This window comes from Alligator mississippiensis, chromosome 10 (assembly GCF_030867095.1).
Source record: "Alligator mississippiensis isolate rAllMis1 chromosome 10, rAllMis1, whole genome shotgun sequence".
Taxonomy (NCBI): domain Eukaryota; kingdom Metazoa; phylum Chordata; order Crocodylia; family Alligatoridae; genus Alligator; species Alligator mississippiensis.
Genome location: NC_081833.1, coordinates 62,039,079 through 62,060,313, shown reverse-complemented (window position 1 = coordinate 62,060,313; position 21,235 = coordinate 62,039,079). Strand labels below are relative to the sequence as shown.

At 43.7% G+C, this 21,235-nt stretch overlaps 1 long non-coding RNA gene across 1 annotated transcript in view; it reads right to left on the bottom strand.

Annotated features, from left to right (window-relative positions):
• Nucleotides 1–21,235, bottom strand: part of LOC132243607 (uncharacterized) — a 122,240-nt gene that overhangs the window by 66,945 nt on the left and 34,060 nt on the right. Inside the window, exon 2 of the long non-coding RNA XR_009455295.1 lies at nt 16,707–16,926. This is a non-coding gene — a long non-coding RNA (uncharacterized LOC132243607). The remainder of the gene's footprint in view (nt 1–16,706; nt 16,927–21,235) is intronic.

The following is a 21,235-nucleotide window of genomic DNA, read 5'->3' as shown; positions in this document are numbered from 1 at the left end:
AAAATGCCAGGTTTTTTTTAAGCCCTGTTCATTCCTCCTGAACCCTCAAAAACGAACTGATGGAAACAGCGCATTAGGTGAGATGTCATTATTGGAGGAAAAATGTGTTCTGATTAATTCTAACCTTAACATTTTTCTTCTCTCCACACTCCCTGGGGCCATAATACTTTGAATACATTTACTTGAAAGAAAACCAGTTCTTGTGCATGGGTGAACCCAGTGGCATATTTACCACGCCATGTGCCTTTGACTACAATTACTAGATAAAATACACACACATGGTAATAGGAAGGGAGGACTAGAATCATCATTCTTTAGCATCAAAGCCACCTTTCTAACCATTTGAAAATAAGGCAAATTCAGCAAACCTCAGCAATGTGAAAGTAAGAATTTCAAATAGTTTATTTTAAAAAGTTACTGGCGGCTGACATTGGCTCCAAAGATAAGCAGCTTGAAACTCTCTGGGTCAAGCTACAGGGGGGTGAGGTGAGAAAGACTCAACTATGGGCATTTACTACAGGCCACCGAACCAAGGAGAGGAGCTGGATCTGGAGTGCTCTCGAGAACTGACAGAAGCCACACGCACAAGGGACTTGGTTGTCATGGGTGACTTCAATTACCCAGACAGATTGGGAGGAATACTTGGTTAGGTCAGATCATTCACGCTGTTTCCTGACTGTGATCGAGGAGCTCTTTCTGACCCAGGAAGTGCAAGGGCCAACCAGAGGTAACGCTCTCCTAGACCTGGTCTTGGCCAAGGGAGATGGTCTGGTGTGTGGCTTGAACATTAAGGGTAACCTGGGCAACAGCAACCATGAAATTATCAGGTTCGCCGTCCGCTGCAAGGTCGACAAATCAACCAGCAGGACTGAAGTCCTGGATTTCAAGAATGCTGACTTCAACAGGCTCAGAGCATCAGTCGGGGAGATGATGAGGGACCAGGAAGGGAAGGCAAATGGGGTGCATGAAGAGTGGTTGTAACTTAAGGATATGATCCTCAAAGCACAAAAGAACGTTGTTCCTGCAGAGGAAAGGTAGGAGGAGGGCTGGCAAGCCCTCCTGGCTTAATAGGGACATTGCGGTCCTCTTAAAAAAGGAAAAAGAGGTATATGCACAGTAGAAGCTAGGGATGGTTCTCAAGGAGGACTATACTTTAGTAGCCAGTACTTGTAGGGAAATGATCAGGAAAGCCAAGGCAGCAACCGAGTTTAGGTTAGTCACAGGAGTCAAGGACAATAAAAAGTCCTTCTTTAGGTATGTAGGCAGTAGAAGTAAAACAAATATAAGTGTGGGACCCTGCTTAACACCTTGGGACAGCTGGTAACCGACATTCAGGAAAACACTAAACTCCTGAATGCACACTTTGCTTTGGTATTTCACCAGGCCATGGGGAAAGTCAAGCGAGATAAAGTCATTGGGGACATGCTGGGACTGACAGCCTCCCCACTGTGGATGCTGAGTGGGTGCAATACCAGCTAGAAAAGCTAGACATTTATAAGCCAGCAGGACTGGATGGACTCCATCGGAGAGTGCTGAAGGAGCTGGCTGAGGTCATTGAGGAACCCCTGGCAAAGCTCTTTCAGAAATCGTGGTGTACAGGGGAAATCCCTGAGGATTGGAAGAGAGCCGGTATTGTGCCCATCTTCAAGAAGGGGAAGAGGGAGGACCCAGACAACTATAGGCCAATCAGCCTAATCTCCATCCCAGGGAAAATCCTGGAAAAGCTCATTAAAGAATTTACATGCGGTATGCTCGCAGAAGGGAAGATACTGAATGACAGCCAGCACGGCTTTGTCGTGGGTAGGTCTTGTCTTACCAATCTCATCTCCTTCTACGACTAGGTCTCTCGTCACCTGGACATGGGAGATGAGGTAGACGTTATATACCTAGATTTCCAAAAGCCTTTTGATCTAGTATCCCACGATATCCCTGTGGGAAAACTGGAAGATTATGGGCTCAGCTGCTCAAAGGTTCAGTGGGCGAGAAACTGGCTACAGGATAGGACCCAGAGAGTTCCCATGAACGGATGTGTCATCCTGGCGCCAAGTGGCCAGTAGTGTCCTCCAGGGGTCCATGTTTGGACCAGTGCTTTTCAACATCTTTATCAATGATTTGGATGGGGGAGTGAAAAGCTTGCTGGCCAAGTTTGCAGATGACACCAAGTTATGGGGCAGTGTGGCCACACCAGAAGATATGTTGCTGATACAGGTGGACCTGGACAGGCTAGAGAGTTGGGTAGACCAGAACCAGATGAAGTTTAACACTTCCAAGTGTAAGATGCTCCATCTGGGGGCAAACAACCCTCAACATCATACAGGCTTGGAGGTAACAGCCTGACCTGCACCATGGCTCAAAGAGACCTAGCGGTAATGATTGACCACTGCATGAATATAAGCCATCAGTGCGAGGCAGTGGCCAGCAGGGCAAACAATATTCTGGCATGCATCAACCGATGCATCTCATGTAAAACTAAGGAAGTGATACTTCCACTGTACTCAACACTAGTGAGATCGCAGTTGGAGTACTGCATCCAGTTCTGGGTGCCGCACTTCAGTGAGGACATGGATAAACTTGAGAGGATCCAGAAAAGAGCCACCTGTATGATCAGGGACTTACAAGGCAAGCCAAATGAGGAAAGGCTGAGGGATCTGGGCCTCTTTAGCCTAAAGAAGAGAAGGATGAGACGGGACTTGGTAGTGGCGTACCACTATCTCAAAGGAGTGCATCAGGAGCTCGGTGAACAACTGTTCACTAGGGCAGCCCTGGGAAAGACCAGGAACAATGGATATAAACTCCTGGAAGGACGCTTCAGGCTTAATACCAGGAAAAACTCCTTCACAGTCAGGGTGTCTAGACTGTGGAATAAACTCCCTCCAGAGGTCGTGCAGTCACCTACCCTGGAGGTTTGCGAGAGGAGACTGGACAGTCACCTCGCCCAGGTCACTTGACCCCAGTTGTCTTCCTGCCTAGAGTGTGGGGGGGGCTGGACCCGATGATCTTGCGAGGTCCCTTCCAGCCCCTAACAATCTGTGAATCTATGAACTTTGCTCACAGAAAAGTCCTATTTTTACTCAAAAACTAGACTGAACTGCACTGGACTTGTTTTGGTTAAACACAACTTGCAGAACATAGAAAACATTTCAGCCAACTGGAATGTATTCTAATTTAGAATAAAATGTGAAAAAAAAAAATCCTGAAAGCTCTTTCACTGCAAAGTCTCTTGGGCACTTGCATATATCCCAACAGGCACTTTAAACCCTGATTCTAACATACACACAGCAGTTTTTGGAAGAGAAAGGTCCCCATCCCAGGTTTTGAGATTAACTTTGTGAAAATTTAATACCAAAATATTTCACATTAAAAACATATCCATTGCTCAGGCTAATTTCTTAACAAGAACAGAAAGCCTGTCTCACAGAGTTACTCCTCTTAAAATTACATTAATTAAAAGGCTTGTGTAAAGAGGCAGAAGATATATTTTTGCTTTAAATGGGGACAGTAAAGAAAGCCCACCATCCATGCTAAAGTGTCCAGTGGGGAGAAGAGTAATATTCAATGCCCACATTATGTTTTATGGACCAAAAGCTGAAGAATTTATTATCCTTGAACACAGGAAGCAGCACAGTATTTTATTCTTTGGAGACTCATTGATGCCTCATAGAAAAACTTTAAAGAAGGATTTCGATGCTTGACTTGAAAGTCATATATCTTCATATGTCAGCTTTTCTTTTGCCCTACATTTTAATATTTGGGATAACCATGTTCAACCCTTGCTCCTTCCTAGTTCACTAACTCAGAATCGTGACACAGACATTTATCTGCACACTGATATAACTGATCCTGTTGTATAGTTACTCCTGACTTTCCAAGGTGTAGCTGCCCATAGTGGAGTGACACGCAGTGCAGGGCTCTGTTGTCGGTCTACTCCAGGTTTACACTGTTGTAACAGCAGAGTAAATGCGTCATCTGTCTGTGCCCCTGGTGTCATAAGCCCTTCTGTGAAGCCACATTTCTCTCTGCAATGTCAGTCAATACTTAGGACAGAGGCTGAGTCTGCAGGTGAGAAATAAGCAGCAGGCACCAGGGGCAAATAATCTTCCCAGCAAAGGGCTATGTTACCTTTTGCCATGCAGGACAGGAAGCTTACCTGGAAAGCTCTACATGGGCCAGGGCTGGGCTGGGAGGTATGGGGCTGTGGTCCTTTAGCTATGAGGAAAACACATATGGAGCCATTCTACTCGTTTACAATGTGTACGGCTCCTGACCACCCAGCACCTTATCTCCTTCACCCTGGAGCAGGGACTAGCCACAAGAGCTCCTGGCAGATATCTTCTAGCAGATCCACTGGTGCATTAGGACACACCACCACATAGGGCAGGTATTCCTAGAGTTCTCTCTTCACAAAATTGCTGGGGCTTCCTCGCATGCAAGACATGCAGGAAAGGCCACATGAGCCCTTCAATCTTGTTTTCACTGAACCACTCCTGGCAGTGACCATCTGCATGATCGTACATGCACGGTGATGGTGATGATGAAAATATTCTTCCCTTCTAGCTCTGGATCTCATTTCTTAATTCAATCATCACCATCCGAGGGAGGTAAATATTCTTCCATTTTCTCAAATGAGGAAATCAGTGCGTAGATAAGAGACATGCCCAGAGAAATACAGGACAGAGCCGAGAACAGAACCCAGAACTCCCGATTCCCACGGATGTGCCTTAACCACAGAGGCAGAGAGGTTTCTGAATAAAATAGGTCCCAAAGCTCTCCATAAAACATCAGCAACTCTCTGGATACTTCAAATATTTTCTATATCTAATTAAATGTGAATAATAAATTCAATCATTTTTTAGTTGAAAAACACCCATAAAACCTTGGTTTGGATCACAAACTTATTTTCTTTCCAGTTTAGTAATACAGGGCTCTGTTAGAGCCAATAGCTGGTTCTACCAGTTATGCGCTATTCTATACTTAGAATAAGGGGATATGAGAAAACTAAGCTGATCCAGAAAAAACAAAGGTAAAAAAGGTTGAATTTAATGTGTTTTCCCAGTGATAATTTAACCTTTCTCATAGCAAGAGCCCTTATTTCTGTACTGTGGGACTGTCAGGATGTGTGTGTAGCAGTTTCATAGATTTCATAGACATTAGGGGCTGGAAGGGACCTTGTGAGATCGCGTCTAGCCTGCCCACCATAAGCAGGAAGTCAGCTGGGATCAAGTGATCCCAGCAAGTAAAACATCCACATTTTTTGAAAGAGTCCAGAGTAGGGGCTTGCACCACCTCTGGGGGGAGTTTGTTCCAGACCCTGGACACTCGCACTGTAAAGAACTTTTTTCTTATTGTAGCCTGTAGTTCCAATTGAGGGAATTCTTGGAGGGCAGTGTGCTGCGGAGGGACACAACAGCCCAGCAGCCGCCTCCGTCCCCTATAGAGTCAGGCCCAGTCAATCAATTACTTAACTATATACAGATTTATTATTACAACATAACCATTAAAGGGTAAGGAAATAGATTATATATGTACAAATTTACAAAACAATAAACCCTATGAAATATACATATATATACACACACACACAATACACACACACACACACACACACACACACACAGAGTTGTTATTTAAAAATACAGATGAACAATAGAACAAACCAGACTAAAGAATATTGATTGGGCAGCCTTATAACCCTATTCATATACAAACTATTACTTCAAATTATTCACATAAACTGTAAGGCACAGTCCACAAATATAACCAGCAGTCCTTAGACTACCTGGGTGCCCTCCAGGGCAGGGTCCCCACTCTCAAGGTACCACTACAGGAAAGGAGGTGGGGGGAAAGAAAAGGAGAGGAAGACCCCAAAGACTCCTAAGCTCCCCCGCTATCACCCAGGAATGGCCCACATGGTACCCCTTTGCAACCCTCGGGGGGTCCCTCCCCTGCAGGGACTCTCTCTCTCCAGGGTAACTTACTACTCCACAGTCCCAGAGGGTTGCCTTCCATTCTCCAAGTCGAGCTCTGTTCCATGCCGGGTTTTCCTGCCGCCTGACCCTGCTACCGTCCTGGCTTAGGGCCACATGCATTGCTGTGTGTAGTGGGAGCTTCGCCTTGTGCTAGGGGTTGGAGGCCTGGACAGCCTTGTGCAGCACCGGGGCTCGGTCTGCTCCCAGACCCTCTGTGCAGCATCGTCAGCCCTGTGCCAGCAGCTGTAGACCCGAGCCACCTCAAGTGGCTCCCAGGGTCTCTCACCCTCCGTGCAGTGCCTCCTGCACCGAGCTCCCAGCCTCGTCCCGGGGGTTGAGGACCTGAGCCACCCCAAGGGCGCCAAAGATCCTGCTCCATGCACCGGCCTGTGCACCGTGTCTCTGGCCGCACACCAGAGGTTGCAGACCCAAGTCGCCTCACACAGCTCCCAGGGTCTGGATGCTGTGCTGCGCACCGAGAGCCTAACTGCTGGAGCTGTCCACCGCTCCCTGCTGATGGAAGTCTCCAGGGGCTCTTCCAGGGCCCTGCTTTGCCCTGCTGAGCAGCTCTCCTCAGCCCTACTCTTCTCTCTTCCCTGTCCCAGACGCATCTGCCCCTCATGCTGGGCACGCAGCTCCTTTAATACGCTCCAGGGCTCCGCCCCTGAAGTCTTCCGGACCTGACAGTTTGCAGTCTTCAATCAGGTCCGGGGGAGCTCATCTCTCCCTCCCCTCAGGAAAGGGGCATGATGTTATTTCTCTTGCTGCTTCCTGATTGGTGGATGGGCTCCACCAATCAAAACAGCAGGATCTCAAGCCTGGGACTCAACCCAAGCTCTGAAAGGTAAGCCTGCTACACTATGTCTAGTCTAAATCAGCCTTCCTGGAGTTCATGGCCATTAGACCTTGTTATCCCTTGGGAAGCTCTGGTGAACAGGTGTTCTCCCAGGTCCTGATGCACCCCTCGTATATAACCAAGCCCCCCCGAGCCTTCTCTTCTCCAGACTGGAGAGTCCCAAGTCCCTCAGCCTCTCCTTGTACGGCCTGCCAGTTGGGTATTCACTCTGGAAAACGCAATGCTGTGTTGCGATGGAACCACTGGAGGAGGCTGACCTGATGCACACATTCTCCACTGCAGAAAAAACAAGGATTCACAATGAAAGGATTTGCTTAGTCTCTCTGCTCAAACAGGGTTAGCATGAATCGGGGCAGCACCACTGCATGCAGAAAAACATTCGTATTTCTTAAAGCTTTTCAAATGCCAGTTTGATCTGAGAAAAAAAGATTCACACACATGGTTACGTGTATTAAGTGCTCCAGGCACCCACCAGGATTCTGAACTCCGCGGGTGAGAAACCCAGGAGAAGGGCAGAAGCACACGTAGCCATTGTGTAGGACGGTGCTAGGACATTCCCTGACAGGGTTCCCTTGTCCAGAAGTCAGCAAGATGAGCAAGACAAAACTGGGGATTGACTCCATCTGATATCATTGCACATCCCAAAGCATAATATTAAAGCAGACCCAGTTCAACCTAACAGAGACCTTACAGCAGGGGCAGGCAATTATTTGGAGGGCCGCTTACTGAGTTTTGGCAAGCCATCGAGGGCCGCATGACAGGCAGCCAGGGGCAGATAAATATTAATTTTCTAAGTGTTTTAGGGGCTCTGTGGGCTGGATAGAATGCCTGGTGGGCTGCATTTTGCCCACCCCTGCCTTACAGGCCATTTAAATACTGCCTAAAAACTATAACTTCTTCATTCATGAATTATGAGAAAGGGATAGATGATTCAGTTCCCTTCTGAAGATCCTCTGTAGTCCACTCTGGAAGAAGGAAAGATCATCACAGCCCAAAGCCTCAGGTCTCCCAAGAAGCATTTGGGTTTGTTCAAGGCTTTTATAAGCTTTTTCCTAATTGTCATTAGGGAGTCACATGCTGCCAAGTGAAAATAAAGGACTCACATTCTTGAGCTCCATGACTCTATAGGAAGAGAATGAAAACCCACACAGCACTGGGGAGACAGAAGGGTTAGAGTCAGCCACTTATAGGAAACAGGAACTGCTGGTCAGTTCTCATCAGACATATCTTGAATTCTGAAAACTCCTAGTTATCTAGCCAATAATCTCTAATGCAAATAAATGTGAAGAAAGAAACAGGGACAAGAGAGCTACAAGGCAAGGAGAGAGTAAATCCACCAAACAATTTCAATTAATATGGCAAAAGCAGAAATATAAATGATACGGTATCTGCAAACAGTAGGGCTTAAGTGTGTTTACTTTTGCAACTGCAAGTTACATGTTTAAATTAGCATTTCATCTAGTGTGCACAAAGAGCTGTAACAAGCAGGTTTTGCAGGAGCAGCGGTCACCAATCTCATACATCCACAAACTGTCCAGGTCTGGTGCCCTGGCTTGTACAGCCCTTGTTATAGTACTGTACAAATATCTACATTTTTCCTGTGAAAAGGAAAGACACTGTTACTGTGACCCTAATCCCATTCAAGCCAGTGGTACAATTCCTTTTGACTAAAATAGAAGCAAGATTGTATTCCTCATTTTAAATTGGAAATTTCTGAAGACACGTTAAACTGCAATCGCATGTCCTCATACTTATGTTTTGGGATGCCCGTGAACTTTGAGATCACAGCCTGAATTTACACCAACTACCTGAGCATGTTTCTGGGGACCAACCCCACAACCTTGACTCAGCAGAACAATGGTGGTGTTAGGGTTGTTGGGGTCCTGGGCAAGAGAGTCATTTGGGGCCCCTTAGAGGCTTAATTTGATGACCTATGTATCGTGGATCTTTATAATATTCTTTGGGGGAATTAGATAAATAGTCGAGTGTTAAAATGCAAATAGAGCCACTTCCTTGCAAAAACTTCACCCCCCCAAAAAAAATTTGTTGCAAAATTTTGGGTCTCCATAAAGTGTGCGGCAGTCACCCAGTTCGTCCGCCCCTACGGCAGCTACTGAGCAGAACTACTCATGCAAATCAGATCAGGACACCTCACAGCTTGCACTCCCAAATCCAAAAACCTTCAAAAAAGTGCATCTATAACTTCAGATACTGAACTGAGATTTCTTTGAAAATGAGGACCCTGAATACATTCCAGAAGAAACAGACCAATGTAATTTAGTTATATAGGCTAGGGATAGGCATTCAAAAAGTCTGAGCCTGAATTGAGTCAACCTTTGCAAGTTAGTCTAACTTAGCTAGGCTAAACCAGTTTGTAACCAAAAATACATTCTCTCTGGACTGAGGAAATTCAGGCACATGCCTGTAGTGGTTCAGGCTAGAAGTCAGGTGTTGCTAGAGGAGCCTTCCCTTCCCTTTTACAGTGCTGAGCTGGGGGGGGGGGGGGCATGGCCAAGCCTGGGCAGGACCTCTGATTAGGGAGGTCTGCCTGTACCATCCCCGGCTTTTCCTCACTAGCTGCTCAAGGGTTGAAAGTGTTGCCAGACCCCAGCCTCAGGCAAGCACTCTGAGGCAAGGTGGGGGAGGGGTGCAGTGCATGCATCTGTTGATGATACAAAGCTTTTCAATCTCTGTCCCTACTTTATTATACTGTCTGCAGCAAACTGACAGGCAAAAAAGCCAGCAGAGGGCTGATAACAGTGTTTATCACCCTATTAGCAAAACAGTAGCCTCTCTCCAAGCTCTTCTTAAACAGCTTTTTTCCCCAAGGAAGAACATTACCAGCTGACCTGTTGATTAGCTCCAAAAAAGCCCTAAGTGGATACTATTTTGTCTGCCTGTCCCAGTAAAATTGGAAACACACACAGACAACTCTCAGCATTAGCTAGCACACCTCATGCCTAGGGTCCATGGGGCTGGGGTCTGTGCTGTGGGAGATAGGAAGGGGGGGTGGTCCTTGCTTGAGCAGTGAGCAGCAAGGGGGGTTGGGGCAGGGGGAAGCCCAGCAGACCCTGCTGTACTTGCAGTCTCTGCTGGAGCTCCAGCCAGGGAACAGGCAGGCAGAGCAGAGAGCCCAGCCCAGAGAGCATGCCGGGATGCTGGCGGAGTCTGGTTTATCTTAAACCAGGAAGGGGTCTGGGACAGACATTGCATAAACCAGTTTGACCCAAATCAGCTAGGTCTGATACTACATTCAACCAGTTTCAGCCATTTTCAAACTGGTTTATGTGCACTGAACTTGTGCTCTGTTACAGGTTTAAACCAGTTTCTGATCACTTAAACCAGTTTATGTGTAATGTTAGTCCCTAGCCATACTGATCAGAGATAATGCTCCTTTAAAGAGTTTGACAACTTTATAATGTCAGTCATACAACAGACTAAGAAAGGTGTATTTGCTAATCACAGCTACTCTAGTCATAGTCTCTGCACACCCCACAGCTGACAGGCAGGTCGTTTCATGTTTCCTTCCTTCAGCTACATTGGGGGGGGGGGAGGGGAGGTGTTTTGTTGGCTCATTTTTTGCTTTGTTTTTGTATCATTTAGTTTTTATACGCCAAAATGGTTTTGCTGGTGATTAAAATGGCTCCAGGAATAGACGTGTATTCACAAAGAAAAACAAAAAACTAAACTAAATGTAAAACCCCTCAGTATATTTCCCATGACTACTCAAGTAATTTGAAGGTTAGTTTGAATCTATAGGTAGTAGAGTCATACCGCCATTATCAGTTTCCCTAGGGAACAATAAATCTGGGTGGTCTTTAGCTCTACGACTCGTGCCCTCCTAGATAGTAGGATGACATTGTCAAGAAGTCAGTCTAGAAGTATAACTAAGCCAAGGCTTTTTCACCTGATAGATGAATAGGTTTTGTTGAGCGGTTCTATTATTTTTTTTCAGATTTGCTTGGACTTGGCATTTGGTTTGTTCTCTTTTTGGAGGTGGGGAAAAAGGGCTGAAGACAGCCAACAAATGTTTATCCAGCTGCAGTAGCTTGATTCTCAAAGCATAACTGTGAATATTTCTTCTCCCTTATGCTAATCCAAATTTGTAAACAATCCTAATAACTCCTCATGGTTGTTCACTTTCACTATTACATTCCTGATTAAAGAGCTACAGCATTTTAAGTGAGGTGAGCAATGCAACAAAATCCAAGGCTGGCTTTAGTTAGAAAAAAAAATTACACTAAAATTCTCAGCCTCCCAGAACTATTATTCACTGCTAATATGAAAGCTTAAAAAAAAACCCAATTGACATCAGAAGGAGGATAATGGTTCCTAGTTTTTAAATAATCTAGCACAGGTTTTTATGTCTGATACACTTCATTCCCCCTTGCACAGATATTCATGAGACTACTTACATGTGCTCTTCATCGCATAAACAGAACTGCAAGAAATAGATTTAGTTGTCTTTGTCTTTCCTACCATTCACAATTCATGAAATAAAAAACATTTTCTTCTAAATGTGTCCACATTTTTTTTTCTTTCAGCTGTCTAGTCTCTCAGCAAATGGGCCGTAAGGCTTTCTAGGAATGGGGCCCTTGCATCAGGAGTAAGCACAGACTAAAGTGGGCATCTTCCTTGCCTTTACTTTACTTTTACTTGAGGATGCCGTCATGAACGCTGCGGACTGGGGGGGCTTGGTGAGGCGAGCTGCCGCAGGCGGCAGCAGCACTGTCGGTGGCAAGCAGGGAGCTCCTACAGGCGGCCACGGCACTGTCGGCGGCGGGACGGGTGGGGTGGCGTGGCAAGCATCTACTGGTGGTCCATGACCACCCGCTGATGCTGCCAGCAGTGTCAGCAGTGGCCAGCGGTGATTGTGGACTGCCCGCAGATGCCGCCAGCAGTATCGGCAGTGAGGAGGGGAGGTGGCAAACAGTGACAGCCCTCAGGCACCACCAGCGGTGTCGGCAGCACCTTTTCACAGGGGGTGCACCACCATGCTCAGGGAGTGCACATGCACCCGCGTGCACCCCCCACACGTCGCCAATGGATGACGTGCATCATTCCTAGTGCTCTGCATCTCAGCTGGGGCTAAAATACAGATTCTGAATTACAACAGCTTGAATTCACCTAAGGGCCTGTTACAAGGGACACATCGCATGTATTTTATTTAGGTGGTAGTCAGCATTACCACACTGTATTCAAAGTTAGAACATGTTCTGAGCAGTCGCGTGGTAACGCTGGCTATGATCTCAGCCTGCTCGGACAGGGTTGGAGTCAGCTGAGCCCCTTCCCCCCCCAGACACTGACCCAGCCACCAGGCTCTGCCTGTGAGGATATGCAACCCCCGTGCCCTCCCCACCTTGTGCCCAGCCTAGGAATACTTGAACTCGGATTACCTCTGCAGAGCTGTCCGACGATAGCAGAACACACGTTATTTAATATGATCAGGAGATGCTCCTCCAATGAAAAGTCCTAATTTTGCTATGATATGATTGCACTTAGCATGAGTTTTACTGCTTGAACGTGCGGTCACTCATGCTTTAAATGCTGTTAACACATCCTAAACGCAACGTGTGGCATGACCCTAAATTCCACACAGGCCCTGCTCTTGCAAACATCTACAAGTTTAATCTTAGTACCAAATGCAGCCCCACTGAGATTAGTCCCATTATCGTAGCCTCGTGTTTCACAAAAAGAAAAAAACCCTTCACATAGGAAAAGGAAAATTGGAATTCCTATAATTTGTTTCTTCACAGTTTAAACCAGCAACTCCAGTTTGGTAGCAACAGTAAGCCTATGTATAGTGCTTATAGGCTCAAGGCCAAAGGACTTTGTGATGTCTCTGTGCTCCAAATTATTTTTAAAAGTTTTCTTCAAACTTGCTTTGTGGATCTCAGTTGCACAGAAAAATATGCATTTGAACATGGTGAATTAGTGAATATAGTTAAACAAGAAAGTCTAGCTTGCATATGGAAGGAGCAAAAACTAATTTTAGTGAGGGAACACATTTTAATATATCAGCAAAGGGAGTGAATCTAGCCTTCAGCCCCCAAATCACTGAGTGGTGCTATTTCTCTAAATTATAAAGCACGAGCTTTATAGATTTTCCCAATCTCATATGGCTTGGCAGCCTTTTAAATAAATGTAGCATATAAGCATCACAATTTTTGCTGTCATTCTACACTTAATATACATCTGGAGCAAAGGAATCTAATATAAATGTCAGCTTATAATTAGTTCCTCTGAAATATATGGGTTGGTATTTTTTGTGCATTAGAGCCAGTTTCTCTCCTTTTCCTCTCTGTTTCTTTTCTGCATCACCCCAGCCCTACTACCTTTGCCTGTGTCCTTGCATGGTACAATTTTTTAGCAAACCTGACTACAGTATTCAATAAGGCGGCAGAGCGTGGAAGGGTGGGGCAAACATACTATGTTAGCACAGTTACCAAGCCTCTGCCTGCGCAGCCTGAAGGAAGCATCATTGTTTGACCTAATCTCATTTTCCCCTTCTCTGAATTTTGCATCACTTTTGTTTAAAATCTTCCCACCATTATAGGCCAAATTCTTCTATATTTTCCACAGGAAAAAATACTGCTCAGAGGAAAAAGAAAACACAGACTTCCTACTTGAGGTTCTTCACTTTTGTCCACCATCAAAATGCAGCAGGAAATCAAACTTTTGTCCCGTGGACTTGGCTGTGGGTTCACATCCCCAAATCTCCCAATATCCCAATATCCTGACGGCCTTTCAACAGATAGAGAACAGCTGCTTAGGGGTCTTCCCAGGGGTAGGAGCGATGCATGACCACATCTTTGAGAAGGAATAAGGAGGTCCATCCATTTGCTCAGCACAGGGGACAGTGCAGCCCCTGACATTATTTCATTCCCTTTTTCTCCTTTCCCTGGCTTATCTCAAGCTCTTTTTCCTGTGCATGTGGATGCTAGGTGCTACTTACTGCAGTAGTCAAATGGCTTCAATTTTCTCCCAACATTTACCAGGCAAACTTGCTTTTAGCACATCATCTTAGTCATGTCTATAAACCGTAATGAATGCAGAAACAGGGGCTGCATCTCAGTGACTACTGTCTTCTGTTGTGCTTTGTATTGCCCAGTTTATAAAGCCACCCATGCTTGCAATCTAAAATGGTATAAAGGGAATGCAAGGCCCGTGAGAGCAACTCACATGCATCTTCATTTGTCTGATATACATATAGCAAGCGTCAGACACTTGCTGTACCGCTCCCTCCCCCACATACCTACTGCTGGACTAATATCTTCAAAGAATTCCATCAAGTTAGTGAGCCATGACCTTCATTTCCTGGCACTGCGTTGGTTGCCCGTAATCAAGCTGAGCTTTTCTAAGTAGTGTCCCATTTGATCTCTGAAAAAGTGGTTTCTAGGACTTCCCCTCCGCCTGATGTCAATCTAGGTGGCCTGGAGCATGCTGATGTGTCCCTGCACAGCGCTGGAACAAAGGATGACGTCAGCCACTTTGAAAGAAACAAGCTCGTAAAAACATCGCTGTCCATTTCTGTCCTCACTCTCTGCCCCACGCTCACGTGTTTGTTCTCTCTCAATATGACATCAGCTTCTTATTTTTTTAAAGAACATCTATATCAGGTATTCACCTGTATGTACAACACCTATCCCCAATTCTCTGTTTCTACAAACCTGATGCCCTACTATAGGTCAACATTTGCCTTAAAGACAAATCTACAATAATGATAGGGTGTCTCTAGTTCCACATCTTCAGTGCCTCTTCCCTGTTTCCCAAAACAATTTTTAGCAGCCAGGTGTTTTTAACACTTGTTTACTGCATTTCCCAGGGGAGCTTGTTCAAACTTGGGATTTCCACCTTGCAGGAAATTTGGGCGTTTTGAAAGTCCCTTGTTCTAACGACAAATATTTTCACTATTTCCTATGAACTGGAAATTCTGAAAAAATGTTTTCATCTGATGTTTTTTGTGTATTTTCATGTTTTTCTAATTCTTTATTTTTAACGCTGTCACGTTCAGTAGTCCTTTCTGACAAGCCATTCACAACAGAATGGTAAAAAATGATATTTTTTCAAAACATGAAGGGCTGCAGCTCCATAGTACAAATGGAAACATATTATTTTCTAGATCAAAGTAATTCCTAGGGGGGGAGTTGTTATGAAACAGGTACCAGGGTAGAGTTAAACTCTATCATTACAAACACAAATTGAAAGTATAAACACATATCATATTTTGGTTTGTCGTAAGTAGTAGTTCCCATTCATGGTTGGGGGTTTTTTTTTTTTTAAATGAGGAAGAATCAAAATACATGTTATTTTAAGTCACTCTTTCTTTCACTACTCTTTATTGGGTGTCCCTTGTCCAGCTTTGTCAAAGTCCTCTATCAGGTGATCCCAGTCACTGTTAGAAAGGAGTCCATATTTAAGAGACCGGCTTGCTTGGACAGTAGCCAACTCATTGCTCCAGTGGACCTTCATTCGAGTAGAGAACCATCAAGGTTTAAACAAGTTTATTTTTTAGTCCTTTGTTACCACTGCTTGGAATTTAATCCAAGGGAAAGGCACAACCGAGAAGGCAAATAAACCCCACAAAAAAGCAAAAAATGTGTGAAACCTAACATACGCACAGACAGTTTCCAGTATCAAGCAGAGAGAGAAAATACTCAAACAGTCACAATAACCTCTGTGTTTTTAATGACATTTAAAAATAATCAATCAGGAAAGCCCCGACTTGATTTCCTTTCCTGTATTCACCAGGAGATGATCTTTGAGTCACGTAGCATATCCACGCTGCGCAACATCCACTCTATACCATGAAGGAAGCAACAGTACAGAAGAGATGAGAGGCAAAGAGCCTTTGAGCTGTCTGAATATATGCCAAATCACAGCTCCCAGGGTTGATTTACAGAACCCATTACCAATCCAAAGGTGCACGCAAATTGGGTGTTTATTTATTGCAGAAAGCCATAAACAATTTGATTTATTTCTTTTTAAGTGCACAGTTAAGTTAGCTTCAAGTCTGAATTACTTCAATGTACAGGAAGTGTTCTCTGGATTAAATGAAAAGTTTCAAATGAGTAATAAAAGGCAGAAGCTGTATATTACTGGATCATCTATTTCCCCTCCCCGCCCACTCTGTAGAAACAAAAAGGCAACAAAAGCCCAAAGAAAAATTAAGGTCAACCAAAGCCCAAAATATAATCATTATAATAAGATTTTTACGAAGTCAAGAATCAATATTAAGATTCCCATAAAATTCATTATGCATTTGCCACAGTGACACAGAAAAGCTATGTGGCAAGGTGTCCTCAGCTTAATAAACTTGCTGCTGTACATAACAGAGGCCTGCTATTCTACCTTCCCTTGCCATTATTTTCTATTACCCTTTGTCTCCCTGCAATATTCTGTCCTCCAACTTTCTACACGCTTCCTGCTTTACATGCAACCCATGCCCCACAAGCATGTGAGAAGGCCAAAAACCAGGCTTCTTGGAACAAGCTAGTGCTTTACACCTATTCAGAGAGAGAAAACATTTCCCTTTCCTTCAAAAAAAGAGCCCCACCAAGTAATCATAGCCCAGAGATGAAGTAATGTTTATACTCGCTCCTTCTGAAGCATGTCTGTTCCTTTAATGATTACCTGCCAAGGCTGAAGATCAAGATCAAGAACTTCTTCCACTTCACTTAATCTATTAATAATTTTTTATGATGTATATATTAATAGCAGCTCCTTGAGGTCCCAACTGAGACTGAGACCACCTTGAACTGGGAACTGTACATTGCGCATTATGAAAGACAATCCTGGCTCCAAAGAGCTTACACAGGAGACAGAGCAGACATACTGAATGGCTGGGAGGAGAAACAGAGCGAGAGAGGGGTACAGTGACTTACCCCAGATCACAGAGTAGATTAGCAGTAGAGCTCTTTGTAGAAGCCAGCTTTCTCGAGTCTGAGTCCAGTACCTTGTTCCCTCCACCATGCTAGTTAACAGCATTTAGATACATCCAACCCCCAGGGCAGGACATTAGCACTTCATACCTCGTCAAGTAAAAATGTGGTATGTGCATTCCCTTCGGTTTTCTATTTATGCTTGTTCTTGAAGATCCATATCCTACAACACAGAAGAAAATTAACCAATGGGGGACAACACATTTTCATCAGAGCAGAGAATAAAACCACTGCGTCATATTTAGATTTGAAACCGTTCCTTACAAAGGATTCACAAGTGTTTCTTCTTTTGCCAACTACAGGAAAAGCCTGCTATGCAAAAGGCAACAAACCAAGGTCATATGAAGAAATAAACTTTGACTTTAAATCATACTTTGAAATACCTTGGCAATCTAAAATAAATTGAACTACTGATTAAGAATGGGAATTTTAAGAGATCATTAAAAGGAACAGTTGGTTGTATTCTGAAGGGGCACTAAGAAGTACATTATTTCTTTCAGTATGTTGTTAATCAAGGCTCCTGTTCTGAACTCACTCACACTGAACCCTCATTACTATCAAAATATTTTACTGTACTCTTTAAAACTAAAAACTGTATACAGAGGAATGCTGTCAAGACACTGATTGAAATATATACAATTAAATGAATACAGGACTGTACAAGAGACAACTCTGATGTCACTTTAAGTTTACACCCTGGGGTACTGGGAGTATTAGTTAATTGGCTTGTATAGCCTTCTGAGGATGAAGAGCCCAAAATATTATTAAAGAGCATTTATAAAGGATAAGATCTCCTAGGAAAAGAAAAATTATGGTAAAAGTATTGACCAGTTTCTATATGCCCTCCCTTAAAAAAATATTATTATGCACGCAGCGGGTGCATCTACGCAAGATGTTTACTATGCGGTAACCTAATAACACTGCACAGTGCTAATAACTGCAGTGTTATTAGGCTCCTGCACAATAAGCATCACAAAAAGCCCATGCACGGGCACTACTGTGCAGTAAATGTAGTTACTGCGCTTTCAATTAGTATTTTATTAAGGAAGTACTAAAGGCGCAGTAACCACAGCTATTAATGAACATGTAGATGACCCCAGCTTCCCCTAGAGCATGGAGTAGACCAGGTCCTTGGCATGAGGAATTTACAAGTTAGTAAATTAGTAATAGATTGCAATTAGTAGTAGGTGACTCAGCTTGTTTTCACTGTCTAACATCACTTGAAATACAAACTTGCTCTTGGTTTCCCACAACAAAGCACCAGCCATAGAGACAGGCTGTCAACATATTTATTTCCTTCCACATCCATGGTCATTGAGGAATTGACCTCATCTTCACTTGTTCAAGTCTTTCCACAGTGAATCCTTTCACCCACTACAGTTGTTAAAATCGGGGACTTGCCTAAGAGATTTGTTTGCCTTCTCCTTGCTGAAGTCTTTCAAAAGCAGGGCAGCATATGACTTATACATAACTCCTGTATGCTTTATATCATACAGTTACTGACTGCCAAAGTAGAAACGTTTGTTAAACAAGGCTGGCAAGGATTTTTTGTGATATCTTGCATTGTACTGACTGTTGCAAGAGCTGCTGGACAAGCTTTCAGGCATCAAGTGCCCTTCCTCTGGAAAGATATTAATAATGATTAAATACAGGATTACATTTTGCTCTTTCTTCACTTACATTGCGATTTATATAAAAGTGGAACCACCAGGGCAATCAATATAAAAATTCATCTGTTTGGTAAATGAAATGAAGGATCATTTCCATGTCCTAAACACCAGGCATGTATGTAAGTACTTTGCTGACTCAGGTCCATAATTACTATTGGGTGCATCTACACAAGACGCTTTACTACAGAACTGACTAGTTAGCTTCACAGTAAAGCATCACCATCTACATGTGCAGTGCTATTAGGCCAGAGTAAATTAATTGCCATAGGATAGCACTACCCGACACAAATACTATCCTATGGGGAGTTATTTACTTCACTGCAATGCACATGGAGATGGTGACCGGGGCTGGCTGGGGCATGAGGTTGCTATAGCACAGGGCTGCTGCCTGCCGGCTAGCCTTGCACTGTAGCACCCTCGTGCCCCAACCAGCCCCTCCGCAGTGCATTGAGCTGGGGCAGAGCAGCTCCAGGCTGGGGCCCCCTGCCAGCCGGGGCTGCACCATCCCAGTTCAACGCGCTATGGTCCCAGGCACATGTATAAACACCGCATCCGGGAGCAATAAACTCCAATGCAAATTGCACTGGAGTTTGTGTCACACTAATTTCAGATGTAGACGCGTCCATTATGTTCAAATTTTGGTTAATGGAGATTTGCCTGAATGAGGATTAGATTAGGCATGTAAGCATTAATGAAAATTGTATGCAGCCAGGAACAAAGAAACAAGGTAACCTGCTAAAAGCAGATTTAAGCTTACTGCATCTGGTATGGAATATTTTTGATAAATCTGACTGATTTTCCAAGTCTGTAAATTCTGCATCAAAAATGCATCTTCAAAGTCTGCATCAAAAACATGCTTCATCGTTGCCATGTAGTGGCAAGTACAGAATGCCCAATCTCCACCTCACAATACGTACTTGAGCAAGATAGCATCCAGTGATGCACTTGACTTGACTGTTTGCAAATCAGGACATAATATCAAGAATATTCCTAACAGCTGCTAGAGAAGTAGGATAGGCCAGATCTTTTCCTGTGCCAGACATAGTTTGCACAGCCAGGGGAGAGGGGAAGGTCTTCTGGCAGCTCGTTATAGCCGCCCCACCTCCAGAATACGTTACAATATCCCCTAGAGCTTGCTCTGAACGTCAGCAGTGACTTGGCACAGCAGAGAGCTCAGGTGATGCAAAAGGGCCACAACAAGGGTAGAGAATCTGACTTTGTCTTATCAATCGCCTGTTACATCAAATCGAATCTTGATCATGTGGCCTTTCGACGTTCAGCCTGTTCTGGCTGCCAGTACTGGAGGGGGGTTGTGTATATGGGCTTTGTTCAATCCAGTGTTTCTGAAAGGTGGTGTAGGTTGTTGTGCTTACAAAACACATTTTAAAAGGTTACTCAAAAAAAAAAAAAAAAAAGAGTCAGACTATGCCAACTAATAAATCCAGACTATGGATTTATTATTATTTGTTTTTTAAATATTTATTGTCTGTAAGCCTGGCAATAGGGTTGTATCTATGGAAACTGAATAAATAATGAAGTAAATATAAATGATACAAATGGTAAGTAGCTATGTAACAAATATCTCTTTAGCACATGCAGGCAGATGCTCATGAGACACTTGTCATATCACTAACATCCTTACAAACTTTGTATTTTTAAACTGAAAGCTGAATCATCTACAATAAAGCAGTGAATTTAAAACATATAGTACAATGCTGGAGGTCAAAATTGGGATTGCTTACTTTTAATGAACAGTCAAAGCCCTCTCTACAATGACACTGAACCCATCCTCAAGAAAAACAGCCTCTTCTTTGTTACCATCACTCTGATTTGCAATTAGATTATTTTGGGACACACTGGACAGGGGAAAAGTGTATGAAAGCACTTGTATGCTTTTATCCTATTGAAACTGCCATTTAGATTCATATTTTCTTAGCCAGTCATAGTAAGCTTACTTGGCTCAGGTCTATTCTCCCCAAATAGCTCAAGCTAACTATAACTGCTTAGGTGTGGTGATTGTGGTGCAGAGTGAATGTCTGTATAGCAAAAGAATCCATATAGGTATGTTGTGTAAAGTTGAACCAAGAACCTGCCATGCTTTTAAATATAAAATAGAAATCCATAAGGGCCAAATTCTGCCCTTGGACAATGTATGTCATGCTCACTGACTTCAAGCAGAAACTGTACAAGGTTCTCTCTGGGTCAGGTCTCAAACATGCGATTCTTAGGCTAATTGTGGGCACATACAGTATAGCCACTGTTTTTAGTGTCTGTAGTACTGGGCTCAGTGGGATTTTGGAATTTCCTGCTGGTAACATACAGTGCATCTCCCCATCTTAAGTAAAGAAAGGGGATGTATTTTACGATTGCCAAGTAACTCTAAAAATGAGTCCAGGTACAAAAAGTTGGCTGGTATAGTCATGTAGGAAAAACCTTCCTGGAGTAAGCATAACCAGTTTTGTCAATAAAGATTATACTACTCCCAAGCAAATAAAGCTATGCCAGCAAAAACATTGTATGCAACTACAACTATGGGATAGAAAATCCACAAAACCTTTGATTGCCTCCCAACCAACTATTGCTATATTGGAAAATGTTTTGGAAATAGATGCAACGTAATCTTTTACATTAATTTCTTTTCTCTGCTCATGCGACTCAATACACAAGGCAGACCACATTTTCGAAATGTCTACACAATTTGCGTGATCATTATGAAAGCTGAGTGGTACATAATTAAGAGACTTTTTTATGGGATTTATCATCACCCCCAGTGGCAAGTGTTTGGACAACGTTACCAAAGTT